Source organism: Octopus bimaculoides, chromosome 2 (assembly GCF_046866305.1).
Source record: "Octopus bimaculoides isolate indiv1 chromosome 2, ASM4686630v1, whole genome shotgun sequence".
Classification (NCBI taxonomy): domain Eukaryota; kingdom Metazoa; phylum Mollusca; class Cephalopoda; order Octopoda; family Octopodidae; genus Octopus; species Octopus bimaculoides.
The window spans coordinates 94,908,611-94,921,024 of NC_142929.1; the positions used below are offsets into that span (position 1 = coordinate 94,908,611).

A 12,414-nucleotide genomic window follows, 5' to 3' on the forward strand; every position below is an offset into this window, starting at 1 on the left:
TTTTATTTGCAGAGAGCAGAAATTGAAAGATATATGAAATGGATGTGCGTGTGTGTGTGTGTGTGTGTGTGTGTGTGTGTGTGTGTGGGTGTATGTGAGAGAGAAAGAGGGTAAGAAAGAGAGATAGTGTGAGTGAGTGAATTTATGTGTCATTGACTTACGTTGGCTGGCACAGCAAGTACGAAGCTTTTGAGGTGGCAGATGACTGGGGTGATTTGGAAGATGTGAAGAAATGCCGTTTTTTCAGTGGAGTGCTTCTTTGTAGGCAAAATTTCTCGTTTTGCCTTCTGATTCACAAATATATAGACTTTGTGGCCTGCCAACACGGGAGCATCCAACATAAAGTTGACCGTGGGAGAACACTTGCTCTGTAAGATTTAAACCAACCATTTGCAATGATTGACCCTGTGCCTTATTTATTGTCATTGCAAAGGAGAGTTTAATAGGAAATTGAAGCCGGTTAAGCTTGTAGATCGTATCGGAGGGAGTGAGGGACATTGGAGTTATGAGAACACCTTGACCAGCGGCCGGTCCATTCAGGATGGTTGCCTGTAGAACTCGGGAGTATAATTTTTTAATTGTCATGTGTGTGCCGTTACACATTATTGGATCATCCAAATTCCGCAGCAACATGATGGGCACGCCAAACTGGAGGGAAACGCAATCTTTCAGGTTGATAACGCATCAATTCACACAGCTAAAATTGTTACTGAATGGCATGAGGAACATTCTAGTGAAGTTGAACATCTTATCTGGCCACCACAGTCCCCAGATCTCAATATTAGTGAACATTTATGGTGCATTTTAGAAAAACAAGTAAGGAGTCGATATCCTCCACCATCATCACTACAAAATTGGAGGCTGTTTTAGCTGAAGAATGGACAAAAATTCCTTTGGAAACACTTCAAAACTTTGTATGAGTCCATACCTCATAGAATTGAAGCTGTAATTACTGCCAAAGGTAGTCCTACTACATATTAAATTAAATTTGTTTGAAATTTTAAGGTGTTTCCATTATTTTGTCCAACCCCTTTACTTTTAACATGAGAAATGTGAAATAGTACGATATAAAGTACTGGAGTAGATATATTATTAACTGAAATTCTTCAAGGCCACAATCCAATGATTTAGACCAGTAATAGACAAAAGTGCTGTATTTATTTATTTATTTATTTATTTTGTTTTTGCTGTGTTTAAAATATATTGAAGGATAATTAGATTTTAAAGTTGAATGGCAATTTATTGTTCAAGAAATTTTGCTTGGGGGATTTACAGTGAACTAATATACACCGGAGGCATTGATATGGTTTATTTCTGTTCTTTACTTGTTTGTCATTTGACTGCGGCCATGCTGGAGCACCACCTTTAGTCAAGCAAATCGACCCCAGGACTTATTCTTTGTAAGCCTAGTACTTATTCTATCAGTCTCTTTTTGCCAAACCACTAAGTTACGGGGACGTAAACACACCAGCATCGGTTGTCAAGCGATTGTTGGGGGGGGGGGGACAAACACAGACACACAAACATACATACAGACATATATATATATATATACATACATACATACATATACACGACGGGCTTCTTTCAGTTTCCGTCTACCAAATCCACTCACAAGGCTTTGGTTGGCCTGAGGCTATAGTAGAAGACACTTGCTCAAGGTGCCACGCAGTGGGAATGAACCCGGAACCATGTGGTTGGTAAGCAAGCTACTTACCACACAGCCACTCCTGTGCCTATAGAAAAATATGGAATGCTTCACGAATTTGCATGTCATCCTTGCGCAGGGGGCCATGCTAATCATTTCTGTATTGTTCCAATTTTAGAATATGTACCGCCGTAGCTAGTACTTGTTGAATTTGTTCAAGTATGGAAGTAAATTTTGTTGTAGAGAAACTTTATGGAGGTTTTAAATTTTTGCCCCCAAAGTTCTGCATAATACTTACCTTGGTATTTGTTTTGTTTTTCAACTAATTTTTATTTTTAAAATTCTCTTTGAAAGCAGTCCAGATGTTTTTTAATAATTTTTGATTATGAAACGTTATATGTTTGTAAGTCGTCATATAATTTATTTTTAAATATTAAATCATGCTACTACTGTATAGAATTTTTTTATAGGTTAATATTTTGCATTGTAGGTCATAGAAATTTTGTTTTTGGAAGTTATTTAAACCACGAGACTCATTATTTCTTAATTTACTGTTATTAAAATGTTAAAGCGACTATATATTTTTTAAAATAGTGTTAATTATCAAAAGCCAAGAGAAATAAACTAAAAACCTGGAAATAAGTGTACTTAACTGGATTTGTAAGGGGCAAAGAAAGAAGGCTGATTATCAGGATTTGAACTTGATAAAATATAGATCATTATTTATTGTGCCATTTTCACTTCCATAAATGGTTTAATTATTGTGAAAATTCATCTCAGACTAAGTCCATAGTTTGAATAGAAGACTTTATTATCACTGACAATTCTTCTAGCAGTCAAAAAGAAATGTTAATTCTGGTGGAAGCTCTAAAATGAAAATAATTATAGAAATATTCAACTTGTCTTCCTTTTTTCAGTAGAAGCTTAAACCTTCTCCCTCTAGCACACACACACACCCTTACTTATTGCATTTATTTTATTAGTTTTTCTAATTTAAGAAATATAATTCTTTCCCAGTGTAGTAAATTTTTCTCTCTAACATTTTTAATTTATTAGTATGATTTTCAATTTCCAACCTACATTGTAGTTCATCTGTTTAGTAATATAGCAACCTATCAGCAGTTCTATGTTTAGGTGAATACAAGACATTTCAAATTTTGTTTAGCACAAGATAGTAATAAAATACAAACCACTATGTGTATGTTGTGTTTTAAATGACTATTTTATGACACTACCATGATGCAATCTCTTGATGAAATCACTTGCTAGACAAGTGTAACTCAGGAATGTATGTGTGTGTTACAAGTTAACAGCTATAGTTTCTTTGGATCTTTTCCTTTTGGCCAGCACATAGAAAAAATAATTTTTGTAACTGAACACTTTCAAATTTCGTATGCTGGTAAAATGTATCATTTAAAACATCATTTACTCCTGGCGTTTTTAAGAATAGACGTCATTGATTGGTTGAAATTACCGAAATACGACAACTTTAACACGAAATAACTTCGAAAATACACAATTTTCTCAAAAATGCCAAGAGTAAATGATGTTTTATGTGACACATTCTACCAGTATACAAATTTTGAAAGTGTTTAGTTATAAAAAATTTTTTAAATGTGCTGGCCAAAGGGAAAAGATCCGTTTTTTTTTCTTTTTTTTTTTTTTTTTGTTATATAAAATCATAAATGAAATTAAATATTATACCTTTGTAAACTTTCAAATAATATAAAAAAAGAAAAAAAACTTTTTCATAGGGCTTGCAATCTGTTATTTTGAGGTGAGGCCATGATGCCCCATATATGACTAATAGACTATCAGATGGTGCTATTTAGTTAGACATGGCCTGGACCTATACTGGCCAAAACCTAAGTTATTCACCTTCTCACATCAAATAGATACTATATCATTTTAAAGTATACTTTTCCATACATGGATGGGTCAGATGAGATTCTTTGAGGCAGATTTTCTATGGCAGGATACTCCTACCTGTCACTGATCCTCACTTATTTCCACATACACACTGCTTTAGATAACTTTTATTTTGTTCTCCAGTTCCTTTATAATGATGTTCAATTGAGAAATGTTGACCTATTTCATGATTAGCAGATTTGTTTGGCTTTTGTTGTGTTCATGGAGCTTCTTCATCTCTTTGTAAAATGTTGGGTGGGGAGGTGAAAGAATTTGACTGTTCATTTATCAGGATTTGCCAAAGTTATTTAGTTCTCTGTTGTAGGACTTTGCAGGTGAAGGTGGATTTTGTGATAGCATTCAACATTGGCTATTTTCACTGAATGTTTTTGAGATTCTATGAAACATACTCTTTTTGTTAACTCAAAATATAAAATGGTAGCTAATATACAACAATAATTTAAACATGCTGCTGACTACTATATTTTCAAAGAGAAAGCTACATGAGAAATGTCTTTGTAAAGAATAAATTCTTCATGCTACCTTTTTGTTAAATTTCAAATTGTCTTAACTATATGCAATCTATTATGACTCGAGGTTAAGTGTTATGCTTTAGCTGTTAATAGTTTCAGCTTTGGACTAGTGGCATTTAATGTAGAATTGAATCAAGAGAATTGACTTATCTTGTAGGAAATACACAATGTCTGATTTCATATTTCAATGGTTGGATGCTAAAGAAGCTAAGGATAAAAGTGCTTTCAAACTGCTTCTTGAATCTTATTTTTTATGTTTATGACTGTTGGATTTAAGTTTAGGCCCACACATATCCTCTTGTTCAGTGCTATGATGAGATAATTGCTATGAGGTTCAAAATAGAAACCATGCTTTGCTTTGAAGACAGTTTTTCTTTTGATTCTTAATGATTTGGCCATTGGTAGAAGGAAGAGCGAGAAAGAAAATAGTGCAGTGTTTCTGACACTATATAAATAGGTTATTGGAGCTTACTCTCACCTAGAAGTCAGTCCAGCTTGAATGTTTCTTGATGATAGATATGTATACAATAATTACTCAAAATTTCTGTTCTTTACAAAATTTTTCTTTTTAATCAACCGGAGTGATACAAAATTTATAGTTTGGTCTTTGTTTTTTTGCGATAAGCATTGGTTTACTTGAATACAGTTTGACACTTGGCCGTTCATCAACCAATATACATAAGGTTTTGTGCTGACCTCACACACACACACACACACACACACACACACACACACACACACTCTGAGTCATTTTAATAAAGAGCTTCTTTCTTCGTCACCATTTGCTTCTTCTAGGAAGATAGAAGTGCCATTGTTTGGGTTATTATTTATTTTTTGTATATTTCCTTTTTAGAGTTGTGCCTTAATGGGCTGGCATCCAAACTTGTACACACACACACACACACACACACACACACACACACACACACACACACACACACACAAACTACACTAAGCGTGGTTTCTCTCCACGTTAGAAAGCTTGCCAGACAATTTGGTACGCAATTTGATCCAAGTAAAATTTCTTGGAAATTTTTTAAATGTTCTTCAGAATCTCATTTATGTAGGAGTAATTCTTGCTGAGTAAAGAATTGTATGGGCACTTGTAATCTCCTCATTTATGTCTATCTAAATAAAATTCAGTTGACTTAGAAAAACAAATTGCCACTTTTGGTAGTCTAGTAGATTTTAATTGCTTTTGACTACATTTGTGCTTACCACCAAAGACTTCTATCTACTGATGCCCAGGTAAACAACATTGGCAGCTTAAATAATTTCCAAAATACATAAAAGAAAAAAAAAGTGAAGAAAAGGTTTTCAAAATAAAGTTTCCATTTCAGTTAATAGTTTTCTATAGCAATGTAGCAAAATTATTATTCTTGACTGAATTTAGATGATGTGTGAAATAACAATGTCAGTTACAAATACCTGCACCATTGATCTGTGCATAAATTTCCTGCCTATGTAGAATTTGTTGGTGATCTGGGATATTCGTGTCAATGAAAAATAATTTGCTTGGTCATTGTTTCAGTTTGAGTTTATTTTGGTAAAATATTTCCAGAAGTTTGGCTAAAAAGCAATTGTATAAATTTTAGCTTAGAAAGCAACAAAAGCAGTTTTCTAGTTTGTATGCTGTCAGTTTACACAATCTGTTATATCATTTGTAGTCTTATTCACTTTCAGCTGGATATTGTCTGTATGGCTTAGAATGTATGTCTGTCTTGCCATAATTTCTATGCATGAAAAGTGAGTGCAACCACTTTCCTGCTTGGGTGTTTAATTATATAGAAATTTACAAAGACCATCCCATAATGCCGTTAAGGAAGAAACTTTTTTTCTTTTTTGTTACCTAGATTAACTGTATTCATTCTGGAATAATAATAATAATAATCCTTTCTGCTATTGACACAGGGCCTAAAATTTTTATAGAGAGGGTAAATTACATTGATCCCAGTGCTCAACTGGTACTTTATTTATTGTCCCTGAAAGGATGAAGGACAAAATCGACCCCAATGGCATATGAACTTAGAACATGATGTTGGAAGAAATGCTGCTAGGCATTCTGTCAATGATTCTGCCTACTTGTTACTCATTGTTTTAATATCCACTGCCTCATGCTTGCATTGGTCAGACAGTTTGAGATAAATATTCAACAACCGGATGCCCTTCCTGTCACCAACCCTCAGCTGTTTCTAAACATGGTAATGTTTCCCCATGGCCAGACTGTGTCACTCATTTACAACTATCACAGTGTCAAGACAAGAATACCCAAATGTACTCACACTCACACATATTGGTAAGCCCTGGGCTATAATAGAAGACACTATTTTATATATCTCAAATAATAAAAGAAAATGTGCTTTTCCTTTACATTGCAATTATGTACTTTAAAAGGAATGACACATTTTCTTTTCCTATTTTTCTTAATAAACACATATATATATAATGTATACATATGTTTGTAAAGAGTATAATAATGGGACTTGTTTTATTTAAATATCTGAATAATGGAATGTTATCTGAAAGATTATGAACTTTAGAACTGTAAAATATTTGTTTACTGATTGGCCTATATAAGTACAAACTGTCTTAATACTTTAAAGTCTGTTGTCTTCAAATCTAATTTTTGGCATAAACTAATCAGTTATGACTGATATATATATATACCCTTTACCTTTTTTTCCATTTGCTGGAATTGCTTTTTTGACTAAAAAGTAACTTGATATTAAGATTTTTACCTTTTATTATTGACTTTTATTGGTGTGTTTTTAATGGTTTTTAGTTTACCTTGTTAAGTTTTCCTTTTAGGCAATAAATTTTAAAACTTCATTTGATTTTGATTATAAAATTGCTGTCATGTTTAAAATGTACTGTATATGGCTTACATGACTCTTGCATGCCAGTCATCTATCTCTAGTTTCCTTAGCAACCACCTATGGAGTGTCAGGTTCTTTGAAAGACTTTCTGCAGGTTAACTAATTTTTAAGTAGTAGCATCTTCTTAGCTAAGTACTTACATTGCAGTTTATTTCACTTGGAAGAGAGCATCATTTCCTCTTGGCACTATCAACCTGCAAACCATCTAGGTTAATTTTGCTCATGATCAGTTGTAGTATAACTATTTTAGTAATTTTCGTCTTTTGTAGTAGCATTTCCATGCCTTTCTCCTCATGTTGGTGATGGCAAGTTCACTGATGTTGTTCTGTACACACTTCTCCCTAATGCTGTCTTGATTCGTCTCTAAACACTTGATCCTCAATGCAGAACACGTGCAAACTTTTTACTTTAACCTAGTACTGGTCTTTTCTTCTAGGTAAGCAATGCTACTGAAACCTTGTATGAGTGACAGATCAGGTTTGTTACTTGTAGCATTTTGTCTTGAAGATAAGCAAAAGAGTTGATTACTGATTAACTGGCCTCACCTTATCAGCTGCTATCGATTAGTGGGCCACTGATTATTTATGATGTAATTCTGTATCATGATATGAAAGTATGAGTTGTAATTAATTGTTGGTAATATTTCATTCATTACAGTTATGGTGCTGTTTTTGAGAATATTTGATGACAGAATTAGGCTAATTTTTTACCAGAGTTTGTACTTTTTATTGCTTTGGGATTTTGTCATTCAACAGCACACCTTTCTGTATGCAACATGTCCCATGGTTTCTGTCTTGTTCAGTTGTGTGATTATAAAACCAACATGCATAGTTTGTGTAGTCATATTGGCATAAAGCCAAAACTGAAAAGTATTTTTAATTAACTGAATGTGCATAGAAGGCAACACTTAGCATGTCTATAGACATATTAATTATTAGCTATCTAAATATAACCTGCTCATTCTTTTGTACTCGAGTTTGTTAAAGCTAGATCCCCAAGAGTAGTGCATTTCCTAGACTGGTTAGTAAGGATGCTGTTGATTTTAAGAGTTTAAATAATAGGAACCATTTATTAATTATTTTTGAATACCCTTTAAATAAGCATGTAATCAGAATCCTTGATTTTTAAATGAATTCCATTTGAAAAAGTTAGTTGACTACATACTCTCTTATGTAGGATAGTAGGATAGCGTTCTACTTTGATACCCTTTTACAGATTGGAAGATATACTTCCAGAGCAGTCCAGTTGCATAGATCATGTTCAGACACTGGTATTACACTGATAGGCTTAGGAAATAATATTTTATGTATTTTTACATGTTTTTCAGATTTCTCTGTCACTCATGGTTTTTGTGCTTAATAATAATAAAAAAACAATAATAATAATAATAATAATAATAATAATAATAATAAAAAAAAAACAATGGATGACTGATTAACAAAACCAATTAATTTATGAAAAAGCTGATACTGATGATCTGCCTATTGGTGCAACTCTAGTAGGAACTTATGGTTGTCTTGTAAGTTTCTATCTCCTTCCTTGTGTCATGAAGCACTTGCTAGCAAGTACTTCTTTAACCCATTAGCATTCAGATTATTCTGTCAAAGGTAATGCTTATTTAATCACATTATTTTGAATTAATCATGTTTTGTCAGATTTTTATGAGGCAACTATTAATTTTTAGATATTGTAGGGTAGTTGTGCGGGGCCACATCTGGCCAGTTTTAACATAAAACAAGTAGAATATTTTGGCTGGATATGGCTGGTTTAAACGCTAAAGAGTTAAAACCTACATCTGGTTAAGAGGGTCTTTTGGTTTCCACATATTCTTTTGTTAAATCATCTTGTGTCTCTTAGTCCAGTTAGCTCTTATCCTGAGGTTGTTGTTCAGTACATTCTTCACAACCAGTTACCTGTTTCTTAGCATGTAATTTATTTGGCTTGCCTGTTCACCTGATTAGTAGGTGATCAGATGGCTGATATACTTCCTCTGTAATGTCTACCTTTTTCAATTTGGGTATACTTTTTTTAGGATTATTAAAATAATTGAATTAGTGTTCATTAAAATCCTTTCTATCTTGACTCCTACCATTACGAATGTTATCTAATACACTAATCTATTTTAGATTCTCAAAATAAAAAACAAAAAATATTCTTCCCATTTTTAGTTATATTTTTGTTTCATATTCTAAATGAAAAGAGCAAAGCTTGCTGAGTCTTCAACCTTGACCCCTTTCTAATATCTAACTGAATCTGTCACCAAGAACCAGTATTTGGACTGACAGAAGCCTTATTTGATTTCTAAAATTCCATTCTTATTCATATTGCATTTATTTATTTAGTGTTTTTTTTTAAACTTTTGAAACCTAATGAGACAGGAATCATTGTAATCACTATAGACGCATAATTACTTTGTGTGTGTGTATCTATCTATCTATCTATCTATCTATCTATCTATCTATCTACATACATACAGACATAAACACACCTGTATGTGTATATCCAGATTAGTCTCTGTAACTATTTCTTATAAAGAAAAGCAGTAATTGTTTTTGGTACTGTTCCACCTCATTGATCCTCTTTAACTTTATGATTAGTGTAATCATGGCTGACTCTCTCACTGCTGCTAATATTAGGGAAAAGCACTCAAGTTGGCTGACACTGAATATGTAGCTCAATGGTTCCCAAAACAGGTAGTACTGCCCTCCTCGTAATGGTGGAAAGATCTGATGGTGGGGCATTGAAATTAAATTCCTATTTATCAGTAATGAAAATTCTTATTTATCAGTAATGAGGAAACAAAAATAGTGGAGGTTTCACTTTAGAATGATATTGAGCTAAAACCAAAGTTCAAAAAATCATGAGATGTACTTTATTGCCTTCCCAACATCAGATTTTGTAGAGTAGGGTTTCAGTGCAGTTGCCCAGATTCTTTGTAAACAAAGAAACGAACTGAAGATTATTGAACACAGGGATGTAAGACTATTTCTCAATACCTTGAAGCTGGATGTCAAAAAGCTGATCCCCTGCAGAACATACATCCATTGCATGAAAAATATGAAAAGAATGTAGTTACAAGTGAGATGTAAATTTACTCTTTCAAACAAAATAATGAGTTAATTAGGTGAAGATTTATTTGTGAAATACAGTTACTTTGAATTTGCAGTAGAAAGAGATCTGTGCTTGTGGTGGTAGTGGTGGGAGCACTAGGAAAATGGTCTGGGTGCCAAGTGGGTGGCAGTCCGTAAAAGCTTGGGAACTACTGGTTTAGATCAAATGGCCTTCTTTTGAAGCTTGGCCTTAATCCAAATCTAGAAAATATCAAACAAGCTAAGCAGCAACATTACAACATTCTCTTCCAAGCCAACAAAATTTGGATATCTTAGATATTGATCTTTTTATTATGGCAATATATGAACTTGTCCAGTGTTGCTGTGCGGATCTGAGAAGTAGGTTCTCTATGTTGAGGACATGTTTCATGTGTTAATGTTGAAGTGTCTCAATCTATCCTGAGAGAATAGATCAGTTATGCTTTCTGTAGAATCACCTTGTTGATATTATTACTATTAAGAGAAAGTGTATGAAACAGTCAAGATTTCAGTGGAGCTGATATACAACCAGCAGTGTCAGTGAAGCAAAAACTGTTAGTGGCATTGCATATAAGAGGAATGAGACAGCTCGAGAGTGATTAAAGAGTGTTGGTAAGGGGAGGCCGGGCAATTAAGACCATAACCTTTGTTCCAAGAAGCAGTTACATGCATTTGTACATACATACACACAATCAAATTTAAATAATACCTAAGTATAAAATATATTTGAATTGAATTTAAGATGAAAAGGGAACCTATCCTTTAACTTTGATAGGTGAATTATTTGCTCACCACTGTGACCCCCATGTGGGCATCATTGATTTTGAAGGCAAAAGCATTTTGTTTACAGTGTTTCCATAATTATTTCAGCATTATACTTCACAACTATTTAAGAGCTACATTTTTATGGTGAACTATGAACTAGTGTCTGTTTTGCTATTCTAAATTAAAGGAGGTGTCTGTTCATGGCAGAATGTATCTCTGAAGGTGTGCACATGCAGGGTGTGGGGAGAAAAAAATGCAATTGCCTGAGATTATGGTTGGAATGTCACCGTCTATGTTGTACATGAAGCTATCTAGATAATTTAAAATGCCTTTATTCTTCTAAGATAATTTTTCTTGCATATCAAGGTGATAATTTATCAGAAACAGAAGTGTGTCAAGTTAAATGCTTTCAGGTATTTAGTTTCATTCTTCTATGTTCACAGTTCAAACTTTACTTTGCATTTTTTTAGGATTATTAAAATAATTGAATTAGTGTTCAGTAGGCAATCCAGTAAAATATTTCTTGGTAAATGATACTTTTTCTTTATTTCATCATCATCACAATATTCATTATCTTGTTTAACAAAAATATATTTGTAATCTGCCTGAAGTGAAACTATTAATTTCTGTTAATGTTATTTAACAAAATTTTTTTTACTGTGTTTTGAAAATTACTAATTTTTTTTTAACCTAATTAAGGAAACAAATGAGGAAATTATTAAATATATTTTTTATTTTGCTCTCGAAAAATTAATCAATTGTTTGTTTAACTTAGAATTTTTAAACCTGAAATTAAAGAACTTGTAATTTAATTGTTGGTTTATAGCACTGTATGACCTATAGCTTTTATAGGTGCCTTGAAATTTGCAAGTGCTTCATTAAATAAAGACACAGAAGTACTTAATTGCTTGCACTCTTTTTGCCCTTGTCAATCTTTTTAGCTGCTACCAAATTTAACAATTTAAAGTTAGCTGTGTTTTGTGACAGCATGTCTAATCTATTTCTGTATTTGCAGACCATAAATGCCATTTCATTGTCACTCAGGTGGAGCCATTATTTCCTTCAAGGTTGTTTGTAGTAGCTTCCAGTTTGACATAGCAATATATGGCTTGTTTCTCACCAATTATTGCTTCTACTATTTTGAGAACAGTTTTTTTTTTTCTAACAAGGGATGGTTTCCACTGGTGAATTTTAATACTAATGTTTTTATCTATTGCTGGAACCTTTTATTGTCATATTGCCTTTTATTTTTTAATTGGTTGTGGTTGAGTTCATATCTTTTTTCATATTGTGTAGTCCATTTGTTTAGCTGCATGTATTTCTGTCTCTTATCAAACCTGTATCTTTATTTCTTTGTTAGAATTTTTTTTTTATTACTTTGCCTCTCTGTACAGAAAAAACGCTATACTTCTTTTGCTATATTTCAAAATAAAGGTGAATTTACATATTTATTAGGCTTGTTGTAGGTCCTAAATACAATTTATTTGAATAATCAAAGCATAAAATGAAAATTTCTGTTCAAACTTTATTTTCTCTATATGCAGGATGGGCATTAGGTTATTGTGTATATGTGTGTGTTTGTACAAGTATCCTAA

The 12,414-nt window shown here is 32.9% G+C and overlaps 1 non-coding gene across 1 annotated transcript; it reads right to left on the reverse strand.

The window, feature by feature from the left end:
• Positions 1–1,742: 1,742 nt before the first annotated feature.
• LOC128247157 (U6 spliceosomal RNA) lies at positions 1,743–1,850 on the reverse strand. Its single transcript, XR_008263569.1, has one exon. It is a non-coding gene; the product is annotated as a U6 spliceosomal RNA (small nuclear RNA).
• Between the last annotated feature and the right edge of the window lie 10,564 nt (positions 1,851–12,414).